Source organism: Rutidosis leptorrhynchoides, chromosome 2 (genome assembly GCF_046630445.1).
Source record: "Rutidosis leptorrhynchoides isolate AG116_Rl617_1_P2 chromosome 2, CSIRO_AGI_Rlap_v1, whole genome shotgun sequence".
NCBI lineage: Eukaryota > Viridiplantae > Streptophyta > Magnoliopsida > Asterales > Asteraceae > Rutidosis > Rutidosis leptorrhynchoides.
In genome coordinates, this window is record NC_092334.1 from 630,717,948 (window position 1) to 630,745,411 (window position 27,464).

Consider the following 27,464-nt stretch of genomic DNA (forward strand, 5'->3'; position numbering starts at 1 on the left):
GACTTTCCAAAAATGCCTTAGTTTATAAAAGGCTTTCCTTTGATAGGTGGGGTATATCACATTGGGGAGACCGTAAGTTACACTGTGTTTTCTTTAAATCGTTAAATGCAGGGAACCCAAATGTAATTTTACGCTACGGGTTAAGAACCTATTTTGACTCAACATATCCCAACATAGGATTTCCTGAGTTAGAAAGAGCTTCTAACATGCAACATAAAGAAGCATGTTATGCTTATGGGTTAATAATGTTCGCTTCTCATCAAATTGAGAAAAAGAACATTGGGTTGCAACTTTTAAATAAAACGTTCCCACAAGTGACGGACTCGGTAGTTGAGATGAGAAACAAGGTTTTTAGATTGTTACGGGGATGTTGGGCATTACGAAACCCTCATCCTTTTGATGACATTACAACATGATGCCTAGCCAATGGTCATAACTGTTACTTTCCACAAAACCAAGGATGGGAAGTCGTCTTAGTAAAACCAGAATGCATGACTTGTTTCTGGACTTATGAATTACGTGACTTTATTTCTTTTGCTGAACAACTTGCGTATTAACTAGAATTTCCTTTATAGCTGCCGAGCAGCAATGTTATTATGTGTTATATTTTATCCTATATGTATAATAGCGGTATACTAAGTTGTAATATTTTGTATAAAGTTTGAACGTGAAATTTTATTTTAATAAGTTTTTCAGATAGAAGCATAGTAGTTGAGTTGTATAGTAGCTAGTAAGTATGAACCTAACGGGTAGGTACTACCCGAATTAAAACTATAAAATGCTAATATGAAGAAAAAGCTTTTATAAATAAGTTCATATAATGCTACGAAATACTATTGACAACTCTTAAATTCTATATGATTAACTCAATTCTTTTGGCTATTTTTGAAGGAAATGGCACCGGCAACTCGTCAGAACTTGAACATGAATGAGGAAGACTTCTGGGTTTTCCTTGCAGCAAACATAGCCGCAATACAGGCTGCGATGCAAAATAACAATAACTCAGGATTCGAGGAAATTAGCTATCGCGTTTTGGTCTTGTGTGTCGCGGATCGCGACCAACTGGAACGCGACAATCCTTATCAAAACGCGACAGATGACCTGATCGTACCCAATTTCATTTTTAAAAACACCATAAGTTTAACTTGGTCATGCAATAACATTCCAAAGAATTAAATACGCACCTTTGGACTCCGTATGACGCCCCAAGCGTCATGTTTAGAAAAACGGGGTGTTACACAAAATAGGTGTTGACTTTGATTTAGTGTCAAACTAATTTTTGAGTGAAGTTTTGGTGAATCAAATATGTAAATACTAGGTTTGAGTGTTAATTAGTGTTTTGGAAATTAATCACTAGCCATTAGTGATTATGGGCATTTTTGTGACTTTTGTCAAAATGGGTAAATTGAATTGGGTCAAATTTGATGATGAGACTAGTTTTGGTCAAATGGATGTTTAAACACTTGTGTTAAGTGTTAAATGGCATTTTTGGAAGTAACCACACATGAGAAGTGATTTTTAGTCAAAGCGATGTTTTAACAAGTCAAATGTGGTCAAGTGAAATATGGGTCAATATTGCACATGTTGTAGTTTTGGTGTAAATGGCGTTTGAAATGATCACTACCTAAGTAGTAATCTAGTGTCGGGACCTAGGTTGGTCTAGTTAGTGTAAAGTACAAATTGGGTTAATTTGTACTTATTAGTGTGGGTTTGAATTACCACCCAAAGTGGTAATTAGGTTGAGCTCATTACGAGATAAATGGGCGGGTTAAACGTGCAAGGTGATATCCCTTAGTTAAGGGATGTGAGTGTCGGGTACAATGCTAATAACAATCACATAACAAATTAAGGTCAACAACCAAACCGATGAAGACCGAATAAAAGCGAATCCTTACGGTTAACACTTATCACTTAACATCGATTGTAGTGCGCAAACACGGCTAATACGCAACTACCGCAAACACGTGAGCAAAACACGGGTATTGCATCACTAATCACACAACATGGTCCTCACGACCGAACCACCGACGTATAAAATAACCAGTTGTTCTCAAATCCAACATCATGAAAGTTGGCCGAAACTACACGCACCTTAGCGAATCCGCACCACACGCGACTCACTACCTCCACCATAACAACAATCGGGATTAGCCTAACATACACGCGCCCTAATGAATCCGCAGCACACGAGAGTCACTATCCCAATAGAATGACCGCATCTACACGTGTCATTGTGAATCCACACTACACGCGACTCACTCCCTGAAATCACAACACATGAATGGTACTCCCATTCCCCACCGGTACTTACATTTCCCGATAACGTTATACCATGCCGATATAATACTACTCCCAACACCATACAAACAATATGGTCAACCATACACGCGTCATGGTGATACCGGCTTCGTGGATCACACCATACGCATTGAAATGATGCTACCGGCTCCGTGGTTCACATTGTAACTCGATTCAAACTCACGTCAAGGCGCTACCGGCTCTATGGTTCAAACCTTACAACACCCGTACCATGATGCTACCGGCCCCGTGGTTCACATCATACCACACCCGCACATGCTAATGGCACTACCGGCCCCATGGTTCATGCCATAGCACACAAATAAATACACTATATACATCTATGTATAATTATTCCACTCACTTGGAATCTTTGCACACGCTTCATACGTACGCGTACACAACGACATCACAATCGAGCAAGAACCACCTATATCGCACATAGGCGAAAAACAATAATTCTCCAGAAGAGAATCCGACACGCACATCCTTTAACCGGGGATCTCACCTTGCTCGTCAAACACGTACATTTATCTCCCAATGTGATTCACCACATTACCACCTTGGTGATGATTTAAATCCAAAACCATAAGTACGATTTATTCCAAACCGTACTTGTACCCCAATCGACCAACGTAGGTCTCAACGCTAGCTTCAAAACTCTACGAGCATCGTCCAATATCATCACACTAGAACATCTTTGTGCGAGAGTTCAAAACTCCCCCACTTAGAATTTCGTTCCGTAACCACATCGTTGAGATAATAGTATCCCATGATATACACGTCACAAAACCTTGCCCTATCCTTGAGCACACGAAGGATTTCGGATTATCCTTCGCTACTTCAACCGAAGTACTTACCAAACCGTACAAGTATCACACTAGCAATCACCGAGTTTCCATCACTTATAACTTCCACACCGTCACTCAAGCACCTAAGGGTTTCTTGCCGGTACCCTAAGTACAATGTAACCACAACCATCGAAGTCGCACATCACGCCAGCAGGTATAAAAAGGCACCTAACATCGTGTCACGTAGATGCTATTATCAACATACATCGAGATCAAACACTCGATCTCTATGGTTCCATCCACCCGATGAACCTCATGGTTCACCATCCCCAACACAAAAGCGAACACGTGCTTAACAACCGAACACCGAAGCCCATTCCCGTGGCTTGGTAGAAACATTTCCCGAACACTAAGGAATGCTTGGTTGCACCAAGTCTTACGCCCTTCATCTGTCAATCCAAACGCCACCGCAGGGTAATTCCATTAGGAATGTCGCCCATAACAATAATATGCACAACACAATGCACTTAACAACCCAAACTCATTGGCACACAATAAATAATCAAAGGACATGTTTATTAAAACGAAAAGTACCTTAACGTCTTCTCGCCACACCCGTCCCCGCTAACTCGTGACACTCCGACTTGCGATGTCCTTCTCACTGGCAATTGAAGCACACCATGCCATCACCCCTTGGCACCGGACATTCCTAAGACTTGTGACCTCTCACACCACAATTGTAACACCTAGACGAACTAGAATCCGATATACCCGTCCGTATACCACCCGTGCTCACACTTGCACCCTTAGTTCTCTTACTTTGAGCACCATACGAAACAACCCTTTTCTTACTTGAAGGTTCACCTACTACCAATCGCAAATGCGACTCGAAACCCCTAGCCACGGTGAATAACTCTGCGAACGAGTTTACTTGACCAAGGCTAATTTTTTTTCCGCAAGTCATCATTCAAAGTTCGATAGAAATCTCCCATCAACATACTATCTCTTCCGTTATACTCAGGGCAAAAACGAGCCTTCGCCATAAAGGTCGTCTTGAGAGTATTCAAATCCATATAAGCTTGTTGCAAATTTCACAACTCATCACGCAAATCCGACAAATCGGCTTGCGTCCGGAACACCTCGAAGAATTCCTTCTTAAAATCGTCTCACGATAACCCCATAAACGATTCACCACCAACAATATCAATTTTACCATCCAACCAATCCTTCGCCCTACCCCGCAACAAGCTAGTAGCGAGTCTTGTCCTCTTCTCGGGAGGGCATTCAATAGTGCGAAAACACCCTTCGAAATCCGAGATCCATGTTGTGCTTATCAAAGGATCCGGTTTTCCGTCATACATTGGAGGTTTAGTCCTCATGAAGCTCTTATGACAACGCTCCGTTTCACCACTACTTCAAAATTCGGAATACTTCATCTCCATTTCTTCTCGTAACGCTCCCAATTGCTCCGTAACGGCGGCCGCAACTCTAGAGTTAAACTCATTATCACTTGCCTCGATCCCTTTTCTCGTCGTCATTCTAATGAATGCAAAACGATTAGACCATGAACGTATAAAACCACACGCACAACACCACCCCATCTTGCTCAACACTCGTTGTACTTCACTTGATAAACACGATTTGCACCCGTAACAATGGTAGCTAGTCATTATTATGTGCACACGCCGCATCAACTTGTTAGTACAATGACTGCCTCGTTCGATGATATCAACCAACACAAACAGAAATTCTACGCGATATAAACACACGCGAGAAATATCACGATACAAGCCACAATCCTAGTTAGTTCACCTACACGCTAAGGCACTAACCAAATCCCCATCCGACCCGTTCTCCTACAAGTCCTACAATAAATAAGCACACATGAAAGTCTTAGTCTAGGCACCTATCTCAAGTCGCCTAAATCCCTTAGACCATGTTCTGATACCACTTGAAACGACCCAACCCGTCGTATTCCGGCCCATATTTTTTTTCTTTTTTAACGTAATAATATTTACAACATTTAGGTCCCAATTATGTTTCCAAAAACATCTTCATTACAATAGTAAGTTTAATCGACTTTAAAACATACATTACATAAGTTGAAATACAAAACGGGCATACAACCCAAGACCCGTTTGACATAACCAAAACATAAACCTTGACCCGACTATTTTACTTTTCAACAAAACCGAGTGTGATGACCCGGAAATTTCTGACCAAATTTAAACTTAATCTTTAACGTTTTCGACACGATAAGCAAAACCTATGAAATTGAATCTCAAAATTTTGAACTATTCAATTACCCTTCGGTTGTTCTCAACGATTCGCGAACCATTATATGTAAATAGATACATATATATACTATAACTTGAAAACGTAACAAAGTTTTAATTGCATGATACCGTACATTAAACTTATTGGTTTATATATCTATTTGAATATATATGATTTCAAGTTATTTATTAAACAATAATAACATTCGATTATTGATTCGATTGATATTTAGATAAGTTAACTAAAACGTTTAAGATGAACCAGTAAACACTAATTTGTTACAGTATTTTCAAATTGCTACAGTACCCAAAATGCTACAGTGTTTTCAAAAATCACTATTTGCTACAGTAAAAATTGACTTTGCTACAGTAACTTTGCTACAGTAAAATACTATTTCAAAATAAATAAATAAAATATATATATGTATATGTATATACTGCGAGACGATGATTTATAAAAGCAAATGACCACGATACTTAAATGTATAAGTTATATTTCATAGAATATAATTTAGTGAAGAATAAGCCTAATTATTGACAAAGGTATAGGTGGTAAAACGTAAAATGCTAGTTTTCTCAGTGTACGAAACCACGTTTGAAAAATCGGAACCGGGACTTAAACCGAACGTCAACGTACAAAATAACGGAATTAAATTTACGAGTCAACTATGCACGTAAATATAATATAATATTTATTTAATTAATTTAAATTATATATATTAATTATAATTAATTAATCATGTCGACAAGCTTGTGGACAAAAAGTTTATGAGCTGTTTTTATAGGCCATGCGATCGCATGGATAAGAGGAACAAACCCCATGCGATCGCATGGGGTGCAATTCCAGCTGACACCCTATAAATTGCTTGTTTGCTTGACAGTTTTCACACACACATATGCAGATATATACTCCGTAATTATTTATATATTTTATTTTATTACTATTATTATTATTATTATTAATATTAAGATTATTATTATTATTAATCTTATTATTATTAATATTAGTGTTATTATTTTTGCAATACAAAAATAATAATGTACATAAAATATTACGACGGAGTGCTGTCCAAGTAATTTTCAAAATGGGTTTTCAAGCGGGATAGAGCTAAGGAAATTATGGGTTATTACCAAGGAGGTTATGGGTAATGTTCGGGGATATTTTTTTGTGAATCAAAACTCGTGTTTATCATTTCCGATGCGTCTACGTGCTTTCCTACAATATTGTATATCAATATTAAACAGTGAGTTTCATATGATCCCTTTTTACTCTCTACATTTTTGGGCTGAGAATACATGCAAATGCTTTATTAACTGATTTACAATATTTATATGCGTGAGTTTCATATGATCCCTTTTACTCAATATATTTTTGGGCTGAGAATACATGCGACTGTTTATAAATACTGAAAATACTAGATTTATATGCGTGAGTTTCATTTGCTCCCTTTTTAATTGCTTTTGCAATATATATTTTTGGGCTGAGAATACATGCAGTATATTTTAAACACAATGGATACAAGTACATACTTAATTCTACACTGAGTTTGAACCGAAAATCCCTTAGCTTTGGTAACTAGTAACTGCCGATTATAAGAACTGGTGGGCGCGAATAGTGGTATATGGATCCCTAGGGCTTGATATCCCCGTCCGAGCTAGAGCACTAGCCTTTTAACGGACGTATGCTATTTGAGAAGCGTACACGTTGGTTTGCGTGTATTATTAAGATGATTATACAAAGGGCACAAATTATATAAACGTTAAAGTTTAGTTACCAGGGTGCTCAATTTTGTATAACCGATTGATAAACGTTTTGGATGAAACAACTGAAATCTTGTGATCCACCTTTTATGTAAAACCTATTGATAAACGTTTTGAATAAAACAACTGAACTTTTGTAATCCACATTGATATACGGATTATGTGTAATATTAAAACTATGAACTCACCAACCTTTGTGTTGAAACTTGAAGCATGTTTATTCTCAGGATTCTAGAAGTCTTCCACTGTTTGCTTATACGTGATACAAGATATGTTCTTGGAGTCATACATGCTATATACAAGAAACTTGCATTCACCATGTACCTTATTTTGACTGTATTGTCAACAAATGTATTATTGTAAACCATTTAAATGGTGATTATCTATGCGTAGGAATCATCAGATGTTAAAAACCTGGAATTTATATATTCATTTATGAAATACCTTTTTAAACGAATGCAATGTTACAAAACGTATCACATAGAGGTCAAAACCTCGCGATGAAATCGATGAATGACGTGTTCGTCCATATGGATTTGGAGCGATCGTCACACCGAGCATGGTGATTGGGAACGCTACCCAATCCTAATAAAAATTCTAAAGCACAAACTTCTAAAGCAACCCGCAAAGCACTAGTCCCCATGCTTACCCAAGCCGCCACCCTGCGAACCTATAAAAATGTAAACAACGAGAGGGTAAGCTAATGCTTAGTGAGTGAGAATATACTACATACATATATATATATATATATATATATATATATATATATATATATATATATATATATATGCATAAAATGGACACGCCATACAATAATAATCAAATAGCACATACCGGAGTCCAAGCATAAGGGCAAGCTAATCTAAGCATACCGTACGATCACTATACAACAAGTTAATATATCAACAATGTAAGTACACCAACAACGATATGTACAACGCCATCAAGCTACACCCGGAGGGTTAGCTACATCACAACAATAAGACAATATATATATATATATATATATATATATATATATATATATATATATATATATATATAACAATGCGTAAACCGCCCAAGGTTAACCCCTTAACCCAATACCAAATGAAGATTGGCCGAAACTACACGAGCCTTAGTAAATCCGCACCACACGCGACTACTATATTCAATGCCATTACAACATCGAGGTTGGCCGAAACTACACGAGCCTTAGTGAATCCGCACCATACGTGACCACTACCACAATAAAATGACCGAATCTACACGCGTCATCGTGAATCCGCACCACACGTGATTCACCTCCCAAATCAAAACCCACGGTTCTGGGATTATATAAATCCACGTCATCGGGGTTACTCAACCGCAACTCAATACCAACCCTTCGCCATCGGGGTTACTCAACCGCAACTCAAATACCAACCCTTCGCTATCGGGGTTATATAAATCCACATCACAAGCCCATTTGATAATGCACACACAAAGTGTGCACCTCGCCAAAGGTGGTCAACCAAACCGCACAATCGTGCCAATTGGACCTATTACACAAGTCCATCAAATCCACCTATATGTGAAGTGAATTCTATCGCCGAGGTTCACTTCACTCAACCCGCACCCATCTTATACATACATATGCACATAGTATATTGACACTCACCTTGAAATCTTGATGGATGCAAAACCAAAATACGAAATCGCCAATGGAAAGCACCTATTCCATTTATCACATAATAAACAACATAATTAGGGTGAATTACAAATCAACCCATATTGACACCTAGTGCAATTTTCGACCCAATTGCACTTTTAAACACAACCCATGCCCAAACTTACCAATAATCACTAACTAGAGTGATAGTGGTTCCAATAATGCCAATCAAATCCAATCATAAATGCTAAACATTTATCTTGCCCAATTTGACACATAAACCCTAATTTTGGCCCATTTCAAAATTAGTCAACCAAATGCATCTAAATGGGTTCCAATACTTCCAAAATCACTAAACTAAGTGATTATACCCAAAATCAAAGCCTAATCATGGCCAAAATGTCAACCAACCCAAGACCCGCCAAGTATCAACAATAACTAGTCACCATAAACCCACTTCATCATCTAAATGGGTTTTACAACAAATCAAGTTCAAAAACCCAACTTGAATATCAAATCATAAAGATAAAATTCGGAGTTGAGACTTACCAATACCACCAAAATGATGCCGTTGACGAGTAGAAAAACCTTAACTCTTGCACTTTAACCCGAATCAACCTCCTTCTTCTCCAAATGGAGCTTTCTCTCACTAAAACTCTTCCTCTCTCTAGGGTTTGAAGATGAGAGAGTTTGTGGTGTGAAAATGAGGATAAAAATGACCCATGAATCAGTCTTATGGCTCTAAAACCGTCCATATGTGAAATTACCAAAACACCCCTAAAATACCCTTAAAACGAGCTTAAAATAGACCTCCTGCACATATGTCGCGTTTCGCGACTGCCTGTCGCGTTTCGCGACACTCCCATACGCGATACATTCAACTCAAACGCGACTAGGTGATCAGGGATTTGACGAAATTAGCCATCGCATTTTAGTCTTATGTGTCGCGGATCGCGACCAACTGGAACGAGACAATCCTTATCAAAACGCGACAGATGACCTGATCGTACCCGATTTCATTTTTAAAAACACCATAAGTTAAACATGGTCATGCAATAATGTTCCAAAGAATTAAATACGCACTTTTGGACTCCGTATGACGCCCCAAGCGTCATGTTTAGAAAAACGGGGTGTTACACAAAATAGGTGTTGACTTTGATTTAGTGTCAAACTAAGTTTTGAGTCAATTTTTGGTGAATCAAATATGTAAATACTTGGTTTGAGTGTTAATTGGTGTTTTGGAAATTATTCACTAGCCATTAGTGATTATGGGCGTTTTTGTAACTTTTGTCAAAATGGGTAAATTGAATTGGTTCAAATTTGATGATGACGCTAGTTTTGGTTAAATGGATGTTTAAACAATCGTGTTATGTGTTAAATGGTGTTTTTGGAAGTAACCACACATGAGAAGTGATGTTTAGTCAAAGCGATGTTTTAACAAGTCAAATGTGGTCAAGTGAAATATGGATCAATATTGCACATGTTGTAGTTTTTGTGTAAATAGCGTTTGAAATGATCACTACCTAAGTAATAATCTAGTATCAGGACCTAGGTTGGTCTAGTTAGTGTAAAGTACAAATTGGGTTAATTTGTACTTATTAGTGTGGGTTTGAATTACCACCCGAAGTGGTAATTGTGTTGAGCTCATTACGAGATAAATGGACGGGTTAAACGAGCAAGGTGAGATCCCTCGGTTAAGGGATGTGAGTGTCGGGTTATCTTTTAGAGAATTGTTATTTATGTGTATATTGTGCCTATATGTGCTATAGGTGGTTACTTTCTCGGATTTGAGATGTGAAGTGTCGACGTGTTAAGACACCACACTTCACGTGATGAGTGAAGTGTCGACGTGTTAAGACACCACTCCGGGAAGTATGAGGGGTGAAGTGTTGAAGTGTTAAGACACCATTCCGGGAAGTATGATGGGTGAAGTGTCAACATGTTAAGACACCACCCGGGGGTTTAGTGATACGACGTGTTAAGTACACTAACGGATGATGTGAACACCGATGGTCTTTTGCGAGCACCATTCCCTTGTACTATTGGTTAACCATGGTTATGTGCTGTATTATTATTAGCATATTATATTGTATTGGTTATATGCTATTGATCGTGCTAGCTTTCGGTATTGGAGACTTTTAGCTTTATACTTTGCGATGGTATGCTAATTAGATTGCTAGCATGTATATGGTATTTGTGTAAGTGTTTGCAAGCAAGTAGATTATATATGTATATGTATAATTAATGCATTCACTAAGCTCTATGCTTACCCTCACGTTGTTTACCTTTTTACAGGTATTGTGATTGTGAAGCTAACTAGTGGTTAGACTAGATGCATAGGAGCGCTTAGGCTCGATGGGGTAGCTTTTGGATATTCGGACACGGATTGGGGATTTGGTAGTCCCCGAGATTATGCTCTTGGTATCGGGTTGGGTTATTGAGTATTAACCCATATTTCGTGTGATTGAGACATTATTACAAATACTTTTGTAATGTGTCATTTGCGTACCAAGGGTCATTATAAACTGTTAAACGTATCATAATGATATTATGTTTTTGGTTAAAACAGAGTTGGATTTTTATATATTAGGAACGCTTTAATGGGACCTAACTTATAAAAAAAATAGTGCTTCATTTTCGGTAAACGGATTAGGTTTGTTTCAGGTGACGGAGATATCGAATTGAGCATGATGCTCATTGGGTTAAAGTCATTTCTATCATATATGTGGAGGGGTGGTTTTATTTCTCCTAACATTTACAGGTCTGCAAGAATGGGAACAACTTGGCATCATATAATTAAAGCGTGTAATCACATTGATGCTTTCACGATGGATTTCTCAAAATCATTTCAAAAGCAAATAGGTGATGGCGCTGATACATTCTTTTGGACTGAAGACTGGACTGGACAAGGAAATCTAAGTCAGAAGTACACTTGACTATTTGCACTGGAAAAAGATCAAAAGGCTACAGTGAAGGACAAGTTAATCTTCATCCACAACAACTGTTTTGGCTCGTGGGACTTGTTTCGCACACCTAGAGGAAGAGCTGCCGGTGATCTGACATCTATAATTAACCAACTAAAACTCATAATTCGTCCAACAATCTCTGAAACTCCACACAATAATGCGGTGCCACAAAATGTTTGATTTTTGTTGGAGATCTTTATTTCACAGATTACCGGTACGTATTTAGTTAGACAAAAGAGGTCTTGATTTAGACTCGATTGATGTCCGTTGTGTGATAATACTATAGAAAGTTTTGATCATGCTTTGGTTAAATGTAATTTGGTCAACAATTTGTGGGCTAAAATATCTCGGTGGTGGGAAATCTACATCAACACATCAATAGTCAGCGTAACCTTGTTTGATACTCCGGGTTCTATTAACACATCGAAAGGGAAAAAGATTTGACTTGCAAGAAAATGGGTGAGTAGTTACATAATGTAGATATGTCGGGGCACTTCTTGAAATCCAATAGAAATTCTTAACGACATTCAAGTAAAGAGTTTCAGTAGATTAGCAAACGTTTCAAGAATTCTTCCCTTGAGTGGAATCATTGTCTTCTTAATCCTGGATTTTATGTTCTACATCAAAGTAGAGATAGCATCGGTTAATCATATCATATAGTTTCCTCTTAGAATGTAATTATCGTTTACTGTATGTATTCCTGTAAATATTCGTGGGCTATGACTATTGTACATTCTTCAGTGGTTTTAATGTTATGAAGCTCGACTTGATTTAAAAAAAAAAATACAATAAAACAAATATTGTGTCGCCTGATAAATGATATTTAAATCTTTAAACTTTGCACTTAAACTAAGTTAAAATACTCTTCATTTTTTAGTAGCATGAATTTGGAAAAAAAAAAACATTATTCATTTACCAGTGAATTGAGTCTTAGATAACTTTCGACCGCTCAAAAATTCATTTAAATGCAATCACTGTTAGTTATTACCTATAACGTACCAAAGAATGGAAGAAAGAAAAACCACAAATGTGGATGCAATAGACAGATTGAGAAGTTTAATATATTCCTTTCTTCCCAACTATAAGTGCCCGACCATGATTGCAGTTGTACCTGAGTGGTAGTGGTCTGCCTCTAACACACTTGAGGTCAGGAGTTCGACTCCACTCCAGTGCAACAATTAATGCAATTCTATCCCTGCCATGTAAGGATCCACTCATGACACTTTTCCCACATTGTGTTGGGGGGGGGGGGGGGGGGGGGGTAAAGGGGAGGGGAGTTTTACTTGGCCGTGCCCTTGGATCGGTTCAAGGTTTCCTCCCGGGCAGCGATAGGGGGCAGGTTAATATCACTGCATCGACATAGTCGAAACGGGAGATGATCGCAACGGGTGGTTAAGTCCCCCTCGGGTGATCCCAAATTCGCTGTTTACAAAAAAAAAATAAGTGTCCGACCCGTTTTTTTATTCATTTTTTTCATCAAATATTATATAACACAAATAAAATATTTAAAATTAAAGTTAATTTTTTTAAATCAAAACATGACACTTTTAATGAGACGAATGAAGTATATATATATATATATATATATATATATATATATATATATATATATATATATATATATATATATATATATATATATATATATATATATATATATATATATATATATATATATATATATATAAATATATATATATATATATAAATAAACATACAATGTAAAATATATATATATATATTTCTACTATATATTAAAAAAATAGTAGAGCAATTATTTAATTTATGATTAAATTTCAACAATTGAATTAAGCAAGTTACAATCGATACTCCTATAATCTAGTCATCCATTTAAAATGTTTCTTGACTTATAGTGCTATAATAAAAAAATTTACAATTAATATATCAATAATGCCCTTAAAAACAATTAATATTATTGACTAATTTAATTTGATTTAATATTTTATTTTATATATTATATATAGTTATTTAATAATCAATCCCATTTGTAACACTTGAAATATTTGAGAGTTATCCTCAAATAACGTAGTAAATCTTATCTTATCGTGTGCACACATAAATAATTTCATTTGATGAAATTTCATCTATACAATTTTGGTAAAAAATCTTTTGACAGAATTACAAATATTATATCCTGGTATATTATATTATACCTTATATTTTATTATTATTATTATTATTATTATTATTATTATTATTATTATTATTATTATTATTATTATTATTATTATTATTATTATTATTATTATTTTATTTTATTTTATTTTATATACTAATAGTCACCGGAATTTTCGTCTTTTTAGTTTTAACGGATTGTCGTTTTAAATTTGCGTTCACACTACAAACGTTCCCTCAACTTCCGCTCAAATTACATAACGACCCCTCAACTTAACACTTATTCCGGGGTAAAAAGTGTAAATATATAATTTTATTAAAATAAAAAAACCTTATTCCACCCGAATTTAAAACGGGCCCTATCTTCTCGCTCGGTGCGAGTTAAATTTATCTGAGACCACCATTCAACTCGAAAAAATCTCACGAACACAACGCGACTAACTATACGAGAAACGAACATCGTTAAAAAAACTAAATAACGGGCCATATATTCGCGCTCGGTGCGAGTTAAATTTTTCCTAGACCACCGTTCAACTTGAAATAATTTTACGAACACAACGTGACTAACTGTAACGACCCGACTTTTTCAACTTATATTTTTGTGCTCTATACTTTCACGAATCTGCGTATATGTGCGTACTGAGCTAGTTTATGCTCTAGGATCTTACTTCATGATAATTACTTTCGTTAATACTTTACAGCGTGTTATTAAGTGCTTAATCACTTAACTTGATCCCCGAATGCTTTTATGACCGTTAGTGTCACTTGTCGTTTTGAACGAGCTACGTACTTGGTACACGTTTAACTTTTGTCGTAATTGAAATATTATGACTACGTAATTGTAACACCGGCAATTTTTTTTTTTTAAAACACAGCGGAAGACTTTATTAACAAACACAATATAAGTCACGTCATTAAGTTTAAGTTTACACAACGGTGTTACGTTATTACAAAACATTATTTATACAAAAGTCAACATCAGAGTTGGATTGTCAAACATGTCTTCTGCAATAGCACCCATCCCAATTGGCAGTACCTAAACCTGCAAGGGGGAAAATATGTGGGGGATTAGCGCACCGCTAAGTGAATGGAATCTATCTAACAGATATAGCTTAAGCCACACACAAGCTATATACATCAACAGTACTTGCTAACTACCAACTAACATATAATAAGACAATACGAGGATCGGAGGCTTGTACGAGCACACGACTCTCAGCTGATCGGGCCTGAGTCTACCGATAGTCCCTGCTACTCAATTCACAGTATAGTTATCCAGATGCAGGGGATGCATCATTCACACTATACTCCACAATCAGTAGCCTATGAACCCAACCTCCCCTAGGCACGGTTGACCTCATACGGACTCTAACCTCTCCTAGGCACGGTCTCGAGTCCCCAGTCTCCCTAGGCCCGACTGGTGCCATTCACACAGTGTACACATAATTCACATACAACATCAGGCAAATGATATAATTCTATCATAGCAATTCCTACACTATGCATGGTAAAAGAGTCAACCACAGTAGCATGATATGCTATTAAACTCTATCCGTAGATAGACCCACTCACCAATTACCAGCAACTGCTCAGTTATTATTTCTGAGCTTCCTCCTTGTCCTTATAACCTGAGAACAACACAAACAAAGTTAATATACATATCCAATAAATAATATAATCATTTCATATGATTAACTAGGTCATAACACCATATATTCATAATTTTATGAGTCTACATTATGACTCCATTCAATAATGGCATACAGGTGCGTGCAAAACACGACATACACACTAAAACTCCTTTTTTGACCTAAAAACAGTTTGATCTAGTTTCTTAAAAGTTCATCATTGAAAAGTACTCTTCAATACGATTCCAACGATATTTGATTCATCAAAAACGGAGTTATGGTTTGAAAGTTACGCCCGTTTCAATTTCATAAAAGGTACTGTAGCAAATAGTGATTTCCGAACACTGTAGCAACTCGGTACTGTAGCAACACGGTACTGTAGCAACACGGTAATGCAGCAAATAGTGGTACTGTAGCAATACCGAACACTGTAGCAAATAGTGACACTGCAGCAAATAGTAATACTGTAGCAAATAGTGATACTGTAGCAGTTCGGGTACTGTAGCAAAATACTGTAGCAAACACTGTAGCAACTGGTTCGAACACTTGCGCTGATTTCGAACATTTTTCGCCCAAAACTCGATTTTTGAGCGATTTTGATCAAATTTTAAGCACATGGAAGCTACTAAACATATATACAACCTATTTCTAACATCTATTGATGTTTTTAAACATCAAACAACAAGATTTGAGCTAATTTCTTCAAAAACTCATAAGAACACTAAAACCCAATTTTCAACAAGATTAATACATAAATCTTTGTAATACTTACCTTAAGATGATCACAAGAACACAAGGAATCGATTGCTAACTTCAATTAATCCAAAAGCTCACAAATCAAGTTAGGGTTTATGATCATGGTGCGTTTGGTATGCGTTTGTGTGTGTGTGTTTTTATTTTGAGAAAATGGTAGAAGAATCCAGGACATACACTTAATATTGGGTTATAAACCCATACCCCATATCACACGGGTATTTACCAGTTATCTAATTTCTTTCGTACTTAATTTGGCAACTCTAACGGAGTCCAAATTAAATAAACCAACATGTTCTGGGACCCTTGTCACAAATTGGTCACAACACAATTATAATAAAACACTAATTAAATAATTAAAATAAAAGCACTTAAGACTAAGCACAAACCCTAAGGGCAAAATAGGCAACTTACAACTAGCCCGGGTTTCAGTCTGTTACAAATCCACCCCCCTTAAAAAGATTCCGTCCTCGGAATCTGGTCTTGGTCAAACAAACGAGGGTAGCGATTTCTCATCAACTCTTCTGTCTCCTACGTAAAGTTAGAACCCAAACTGTGTTTCCACTCAATCAACACCTTCAGAATCTCTTTCTTTCTCAGCTTAGTCACCTTTTGGTCAACCACACGGACCGGCTCTTCCACCAATTTCTTATTCAAATCGACCCTTAAATCTTCTAAAGGAAGAAGTTGTGTTTCATCGTCGACTTTACACTTACGAAGATAACATACGTTGAATGTATTATGAATACCAGCTAACTCTGGCGGAAGATCTAACACCACAGTCTGATCATTCAACACTTCTCTGATCGGAAAAGGACCAATAAATCTCGGTGCTAACTTACCACGTTTACCGAATCTGATAACCCATTTCCACGGCAAAACTTTCAGATACACTCGTTCACCCACATTAAAGGTTACCGGATGTCTACGCGGATCAGCATACATTTTCTGCCTGTCTCTAGCGGCTTTCAACTTTTCTCGAGCAATTGCAACTTTTTCGGCTGTCATTTGAACAATTTCACGACCTGCAAACTGTTTCTCCCCAGCTTCTAACCAACAAGTCGGAGTTCTGCAACGACGACCGTATAACATTTCGTAAGGCGGCATTCCTATGCTCGAATGATAAGAATTATTATACGCGAATTCAACCAACGACAAATGTGTATCCCACGAACCACCGTATTCTAACACACAAGCCCTTAACATATCCTCCAAAGTCTGTATCGTTCTTTCACTCTGACCGTCTGTCTGAGGATGATAAGTTGTACTTAAATTCACACGTGTACCCAAATTCTGTTGAAGACTATTCCAAAAATTCGACACAAATCTGGAATCTCTGTCTGAAACGATCGATAATGGCACACCATGTCGACTAACTATCTCGTTTATATACAATTCGGCTAACTCATTTAACGAAGCTGTTTCACGAGTAGCAAGAAAATGAGCACTTTTAGTTAGGCGATCCACTATTACCCAAATCATATCATGTCTTTTCTGAGTTCGAGGTAATTTGGTCACAAAATCCATCGTTATATGTTCCCATTTCCACTCTGGAATCTGTAACTGACGTAACGAACCATAAGGTTTCTGATGTTCGGCCTTCACTTGAGCACATATATGACACTTTTCGACATAACTGGCGATTTCTGATTTCATTGTTGGCCACCAATACACTGTTTTCAAATCATGATACATCTTATTACTACCCGGATGTACTGTCAATCTGGATTTGTGAGCTTCCGTCATGATTAAATCCCTCAAATCTCCAAGCTTAGGCACCCAAACACGATTGTTTAAGGTCTTTAGTCCACGTGAGTCATCAATTAAGTCCACTTTTCGTTTGGTCATTTGTTCAGATTTAATATGTTCGTCCTCTAAAGCACAGGCCTGAATGGTTTTTAAGCTGTTAATCAAATCTGAAGTTATATTCAAACGAAGAAATTTCACATTTTCACTTGACTTTTTATGACTTAGCGCATCTGCAACCACATTTGCCTTACCCGGATGGTATTTAATTTCACAATCGTAATCTTTGATCAACTCTTGCCATCGTCTCTGACGCATATTCAATTCTTTCTGTGAGAAGATATACTGCAAACTCTTGTGATCTGTACATATAACACAATGGGTTCCATACAAATAGTGTCTCCACAGTTTTAAAGCAAACACTACTGCAGCCATTTCAAGATCATTCACTGGATAATTCTTCTCATGAACTTTCAACTGTCGCGAGGCGTAGGCGATTACTTTATCTCTTTGCATTAATACACAACCCAACCCAGCATATGATGCATCACAGTATACCACGAAGTTGTCTGAACCTTCTGGTAAAGCTAACACTGGTGCCTGACACAGTAGCTGTTTCAAAATCTGAAAAGCCTTTTCCTGTTCATCAGTCCATCGAAAGGCTACATCTTTACGAGTCAACTTAGTCAACGGACCCGCTATTTTCGAGAAATCCTTGATAAATCTGCGATAATAACCGGCTAATCCCAGAAAACTCTTAATCTCAGTCGGAGTCTTCGGAGAATTCCAATTCATTACCGCTTCTATCTTTGTCGGATCAACTTTTATACCTTCGGCACAAATCACATGACCCAAAAACTGCACTTCACGTAACCAAAATTCACACTTTGAAAATTTTGCAAATAGTTGTTCACGTTTCAACATGTTCAAAACCTGTCTCAGATGTTCAGCATGTTCACTTTCGGTCTTTGAATACACTAGTATATCATCTATAAACACAATCACAAACTTATCTAAGAACGGGCGACACACTCTATTCATTAGATCCATGAAGATTGCTGGCGCATTCGTCAACCCAAACGGCATGACAAGAAATTCATAATGACCATACCTTGTTCTGAACGCTGTTTTCGGTATATCTGATTCAGCAACACGAACCTGATGATATCCGGATCGTAAGTCTATCTTAGAAAAGAATGAAGCACCCTGTAACTGATCGAACAAATCGTCTATTCGAGGTAACGGATACTTATTCTTCACTGTTCTTTTGTTCAATTCACGATAATCAATACACATACGCATTGACCCATCTTTCTTTTTAACAAACAATACCGGAGCACCCCACTGTGAAGAACTCGGTCGGATAAACCCACGATCTAATAGTTCTTGAATCTGTGACATCATTTCACGGATTTCAGACGGCGCTAATCGGTATGGAGCTTTTGCAACTGGAGTTGTTCCAGGAACCAATTCAATCTTATATTCAACTTCCCTTACCGGCGGCAGACCTGGTAACTCATCTGGGAACACTTCGGGAAATTCTGATACTATTGGAATATCGGCCACTGTTTTCTTTTCTTTCTTCGCACCAATCACATATGCAAGAAATGATTCACAACCCTTTGCCATCGACTTTTTTGCTTTCATCATGGTTATCAACAGAAAATTATACCCTCCCCGCTCCCCTCGGGCCACAACACGGGTTTCATCGGTCGAACGAAAGGTAATCATTTTCCTATCACACTTAATATTAGCCCTAAGCGAGCTCAACCAATCCATTCCTAGTACTACATCAAAGCTAGGAATAGGTAACACTAAACAAGTCACCGGGAAAGACTTCCCTTCTATCTCTATACAAACCCCAGTCACATAGGTTGTGACGGGTGTGGTCTTACCATCAGCTACTTCTACACTAACCGGCTTGGGTAACACAGTAGCTGGTAAATTCAACTTAGCACAGAAATCTAGGGACATAAAACACTTATTGGCACCACAATCAAACAATACGCGAGCAGGTATTGAGTTGATTAGAAACATACCGGTGATTACTTCGTCGGTTGCCATAGCAGTTTCCACCGACATCTGAAAAGCTCTAGCCTCTGCTGTTGGAGGGTTCTTCCTCTTCTGCCCACTCGAGGCAGTTGACCCTCCAGCTGATGCAGAACGCGCCCCTGACCCTGAACGCGCCCCTGACCCTGCCCCGAAACTACCACTCTTCGACGGACAACTAATTGCACGATGCCCTGGTTTGTGACAACTCCAACACACACTATTCGGATACGGGCATGCTGAAGACTCATGCCCAACAACACCACACTTTAAGCATCTTCTTGTAGCCTCAGAACACTGACCACTGTGAGAAGATCGACACGTGTGACACCAATTCCCTTTACCTGATCCAGATCCAGTACTACTCTGACCACTTTTACCCTTCGATTTAAACCCACTAGACTTCTTAAATTTAGATCCTGATTGACCAGATACTTGTCCACCTTGTTGTAGCACATTACCAAACATTCTGTTTCTGGCAGCCTGAACATCACTTTCTACCATCTTAGCCATCACAACAGCTTGAGACAATGATGTAGCTGTTCTAACAAAAGTTCTGTACTCAGGCAGAATGATATTAACAAAATGCTGGATACGAGACGCTTCGTCTGGCACCCATTGTTGTACAAACCTCAGTTTATCCATAAACTTCTCTACTACCTCATCGATCGTCATTTGAGGTGTCATCTTCATTTCAAGAAACTCAGTCTTGATTCGGTTCATATCAAATGGATTACAATATTGTTCACACACCTTCCCATGAAACTGCTCCCATGTGATCATACTCACTTGCTCTTTTGGTATACTAGAAATCAAAGAATCCCACCAAATCATAGCCCTACCTTTCAACAGTCTACTAGCATATGTTACCTTCAGCTCGGGTTCACACTGACACGCTTCAAATACCCTTTCAACTTCTCGCAACCAATTGAGAGTTACAGTCGGATCAGTACTTCCAGAGAACTCGGAGGGTTTGCAATCACGGAAGTTCTTATACGTACATCTTTTGGGTGGTTGCATGTAAGGTTGATGGAACATTTGCATTTGGTATGGATTCATCATCATGGGATTTTGGTAAGTAAAGGTGTTTTGTGGTGGCATATAATATTGGTTAGGTATTTGATTCTGAAACTGGTTCTGGGACACATTAGGTATCGTTTGGGATTGCGCGGTTGGGAATCCAGGTGGTGTATCATCATTTCTAGAATGCCTCGCCAATTCAAGCTCATTAATTTTATCCTCGGCCTCTTTTAGCTTGCTTTCTAACTGAAGGATGTAACTACTCCGATCATCATCTGACTCAACACCTTCTTCTGGTGCTCTGAATGTTCCGGGGTTAGATGGGCCAGTTGCGTTTCTATCAGCCAAACCTGTGCTACAAAACAGCTCACACAAAAGCTTAGTGGATAACAGTTAGTTCAATCACAACTAACACACGTATATCCTATTTTCACTTAGCCCCCACTCCCACAGACATGTTTGACTTGCCTCAGGGTTTGGGAACAAAATACGCGCACGTATTTGCTGCCAAACCATGCTCTGATACCAACTTGTAACACCGGCAATTTTTTTTTTTAAAACACAGCGGAAGACTTTATTAACAAACACAATATAAGTCACGTCATTAAGTTTAAGTTTACACAACGGTGTTACGTTATTACAAAACATTATTTATACAAAAGTCAACATCAGAGTTGGATTGTCAAACATGTCTTCTGCAATAGCACCCATCCCAATTGGCAGTACCTAAACCTTCAAGGGGGAAAATATGTGGGGGATTAGCGCACCGCTAAGTGAATGGAATCTATCTAACAGATATAGCTAAAGCCACACACAAGCTATATACATCAACAGTACTTGCTAACTACCAACTAACATATAATAAGACAATACGAGGATCGGCGGCTTGTACGAGCACACGACTCTCAGCTGATCGGGCCTGAGTCTACCAATAGTCCCTGCTACTCAATTCACAGTATAGTTATCCAGATGCAGGGGATGCATCATTCACACTATACTCCACAATCAGTAGCCTATGGACCCAACCTCCCCTAGGCACGGTTGACCTCATACGGACTCTAACCTCTCCTAGGCACGGTCTCGAGTCCCCAGTCTCCCTAGGCCCGACTGGTGCCATTCACACAGTGTACACATAATTCACATACAACATCAGGCAAACGATATTATTCTATCATAGCAATTCCTACACTATGCATGGTAAAAGAGTCAACCACAGTAGCATGATATGCTACTTAAACTCTATATGTAGATAGAACCACTCACCAATTACCAGCAACTGCTCAGTTATTATTTCTGAGCTTCCTCCTTGTCCTTATAACCTGAGAACAACACAAACAAAGTTAATATACATATCCAATAAATAATATAATCATTTCATACGATTAACTAGGTCATAACACCATATATTCATAATTTTATGAGTCTACATTATGACTCCATTCAATAATGGCATACAGGTGCGTGCAAAACACGATATACACACTAAAACTCCTTTTTCGACCTAAAAACAGTTTGATCTAGTTTCTTAAAAGTTCATCATTGAAAAGTACTCTTCAATACGATTCCAACGATATTTGATTCATCAAAAACGGAGTTACGGTTTGAAAGTTACGCCCGTTTCAATTTCATAAAAGGTACTGTAGCAAATAGTGATTTCCGAACACTGTAGCAACTCGGTACTGTAGCAACACGGGTACTGTAGCAACACGGTACTGCAGCAAATAGTGGTACCGTAGCAATACCGAACACTGTAGCAAATAGTGACACTGCAGCAAATAGTAATAATGTAGCAAATAGTGATACTGTAGCAAATAGTGATACTGTAGCAGTTCGGGTACTGTAGCAAAATACTGCAGCAAACACTGTAGCAACTGGTTCGAACACTTACGCTGATTTCGAACATTTTTCGCCCAAAACTCGATTTTTGAGCGATTTTGATCAAATTTTAAGCACATGGAAGCTACTAAACATATATACAACCTATTTCTAACATCTATTGATGTTTTTAAACATCAAACAACAAGATTTGAGCTAATTTCTTCAAAAACTCATAAGAACACTAAAACCCAATTTTCAACAAGATTAATACATAAATCTTTGTAATACTTACCTTAAGATGATCACAAGAACACAAGGAATCGATTGCTAACTTCAATTAATCCAAAAGCTCACAAATCAAGTTAGGGTTTATGATCATGGTGCGTTTGGTATGCGTTTGTGTGTGTGTGTTTTTATTTTGAGAAAATGGTAGAAGAATCCGGGACATACACTTAATATTGGGTTATAAACCCATACCCCATATCACATGGGTATTTACCAGTTATCTAATTTCTTTCGTACTTAATTTGGCAACCCTAACGGAGTCCAAATTAAATAAACCAACATGTTCTGGGACCCTTGTCACAAATTGATCACAACACAATTATAATAAAACACTAATAAAATAATTGAAATAAAAGCACTTAAGACTAAGCACAAACCCTAAGGGCAAAATAGGCAACTTACAACTAGCCCGGGTTTCAGTCTGTTACAGTAATACTAATTGTTATTTTCTAATGACAATTACTTGGCTTATTGGTTGCTTAATTACGCTTAGTAATTTACTAATGCGTTAGTCTTGTTGGACTTTCTACCTTATTGGACTTAAGCCCACCCTACTCTAGCTAATGGACTTTTAAGTTAGCCCAATTTTAATGGATTTATGACCCATTAATATGTAGGACAAAAACCCATTAAGATGAGCCAACATACTAGCATTTTTGTTAACCATTACTACAAATGTTGCATGGGATTCCAACAATAAGTACCACCTTTAGACCATCACCATGCAAAAAGCAAAAGTTGTCCCCCCTTGTTATATTACAATAGAATATATATATATATATATATATATATATATATATATATATATATATATATATATATATATATATATATATAGCACCTTATTATTCCCCCGAGATCAAACATACTGCAACATAGTTAGCAATATCGATTCAACCATACCACCAGTTATGGTAATTATCCTCACGGGGTCAAGGAACAAGAACATCATTATATGTATGAAAAAATAAAGAAATATCCACACGTAATTATCAACATATATAATGATTAAAATATTTTGATTATTACAACAACAAAAAAACTCAATCTCACAAAAGTAGGGTATGTGGGAGGTAAGATGTAGACAATTATTCCCCTATCTTAAAATAAAGAGAATTTATTTCTTCACCCAGAGTGAAACATCCTAAGAGTAGAGAAAGTCCTTCCTCTCAATATTCAATGGATAGAGTGATTGCTTTCAAATGGACTCCGACCAATAAGTAGGTTAAAAAAAGAATGTGAGACGCCATGAAAATGTTAGAATCAAATTTTCATAGGTTTTAAACATGCATGAAGTTCAATTTAGGCTCTAAGCGACAGTCAATTCGTCAATAAATCGATGCTTGTTGTTTTCTCGATTAATATAGCCAATAAAATATTCTTTACTACGCCGGTTTATGCAAAAACATCTACCCATGGATACGGCCTACGTGTAGGTTAAGTTCTTCTACCGATTAATGGCATGTGGGTCATCGATATATCTTACCCGCTAAATAACTCGTGAATATACCTATCACATATATACTTATATTTAACTAAACATTATTATACTTGTAATTAACATATATAATTTTGAATCATTTGCTCGTTTATGATATATTCATCATTCAAATTACTATATCCACCAAACATATGCATTATTTAGTTGTACATACAATCTATTAATGCACAATTTATGGTGTATGAAGTAATTTGAATTGTGGAATAATCAACTCCATTTGCTTATAATTCTGAGTTTTTATTGTGTTAGTTTTTGTAATTAGTTACATTGTATGTGTTTATGACATGCGGGTTTGCTCGCAAGTTGTGGGTATTCGCGGGTCACGATGGACGAAAAAATTAGCCCGTTGACGAGTACACGGGACCAAGTGTCATCTACTCATCCCTATAGAGTATAGACATTTAATAACAATTTATAGTTTACACAATAATCACAATTAACAGTTGCATCATATAAAACTCATTTCAACATATTTACCATAATAACTCATATTTAAATTCCGCCAAAAAGCGAGTTATAAGAGTAGTATTAATCAATAAAAGAGATAAAATATAATACACTTAAAAAAATACATATTTTAAAATATCTTCACAACTTTAGAATTCTGTAGAAGGGCAGTCAAACTCTAAATTTCAGTATTATGTATGCATGAAACAATTAGCAACGTATGTGGTTTAAGTTTGTCATAAACGTGATTGCTAAAGCCTGCGAACAACTTCATAGTGTAATAGATGTCTACCAATTATAGCTTAGAATCGATATGTGAACTATATGATTGAAAAGTTAAACTAGTTGATTTTGAAGTTTATATGTCATCTTAAAATTGTAATAAATGTTTTGACTCAAGATAGTTAAGTCCACCAACTCGATTGCATTTTAATTCTGTCATACTTATCATATATATATTTGTCGTATATATGTATCATAAAGTAAGTCTTGTCGTTTTCCAATTTTCCTAGTGACCTTAATGTTTCCGTTTTTTTAATGCAAGTTTCTGCAATCTCTTTTCTCTTTTATATATTAAAAGAGGTTCAAATTGTACAAAGAAATTCTTACAAAAAAGTTCACCCTTTCAACCACCCTTTCCTACCCGATCAACCACCTATTCAACCACCCTCTCCTCCTCTCCTCCGGTCAACCCCTGGCCGTCGAAGATGATGTAATCATTATGTCGAAGCCAAATGGCTTGTCGTCTATAAAGTCGAATATTAGTCGTGTTACATCGTTTTTGATTTTCAATTTTCCGGATTCGTGGTCTCGAGATGATTGTCGGAGAGTGTTCGAGAACTATGGGACTCTCAAAGACGTGTACTTTGCTCGGAAGAGATTGTCGAGTGGCCAACGCTTCGAGTACGTCCGTTTTGATGGCGTTTCGGACATTGATTCCTTCACGAAAGTTCTAAACAACATTCAGGTCAATGGGAGGTGGATTCGTGCCTATAAGGCCTTAGAGAGAGATGTTTCCAATCGTGTAATGAATAAAGATCGTGTTGCCAATCGGAATGATGATAATTTTGGTCGAGTTTCCAACGTGAATATTAACAATTATGAAGAATTTCCAGTTCCTCCTTGGAGTCGTGATTCTTCAAACCCATCTAAACCAAGTTGGAAAGGTAAAACATTCACTGATTCTTTTGTTGGGTCTTACCAACAACTCATTGTGTCTCACAGTAACAACCCAAATCATATCGAGCTAAAAGTCGGGGGTAAATGGATCGAAATTGATCTTCCAGAATCGGTAAGTAATCATAATCTTGTGTTTAGCATTAATAAAGACCGACTTTCGTGGTCTTTGGTCAAAATAAACAAGTCTCGTCTCGAAGAGAATGATGATGGGATTCAATCGGAGCCGGCCAAGGTTTCCACTAGGGGTGCTAACGAACCGTCCGATTTTAGTCCAGACTCGTCATGTGAATCTAATCAAACAGCAAATATAGATGCGAATTGTGAAGAAGAGAAGAAGGAATTTTATCCTGATAAACCTACCGTAAATGTCGCGGAGACTGACGATGATGAGGTTGAAGACGGAGAATTCAGGCCGGCTTCAGATTCTGATCAGTCTCCGGCCGGCAATGCTTCGATTTCCTCGCCTGACTTCAATTTTATTGGAGTCCCAAGGTCTGAGAATTTCCAATCGCCGATGCTGTCTGTTGAAGATCCCAATGTGGATAGTACATGCCTCGAGGAAATAAAGGGTGCGCGTGATGCTCCTTTTTCTAAACCAAGTTATTTTCAAAATCATAATGGGCCGATATCTCCTATTGGGCCAGACTCCACCTGTGAGGATATCATGGACAACCAGGCCCCAAACGAGTTATAACCGGGCTCAGACCCTAACCCCAAAGAAAAAGATTGTGTTGATTTACAGGACGTACCTCCCGGTCCAGTATATTCTACGGTTGCTCGTTTTCGTGTTAAAAAGAAAAAAGCTCCTCCTTTGATCAAAAGTTGGTTTATTAATCATGTGTGGGGTAGGAATAATATGAAGCGCAACCGACGTCGTGATAATTTTCGATGGCACGAAAGGTGTTTTATTGAGAAGGTGATGAATAACTCGGTGGAGGATATTGGTTGCTGCTCATGTTGCTCTTCTTGCGCATTATCGGACTCATCAGACTCAGAGGAGGAAACATAGTCCGCTTTATTGTCGTGTTGTGCTATCTCTAATGTTCTCGTGATTGTGGGATTAGCTTATGTGTGTGTGTGCATTATAATCATGCAGTTATGTGTTGTTTCGTGTTGTGTCTAGCTCCTTGCTAGTCTTTTCTCGTGTACTGGTTCTTTTTTAATAAAATCTTGCTTGCCT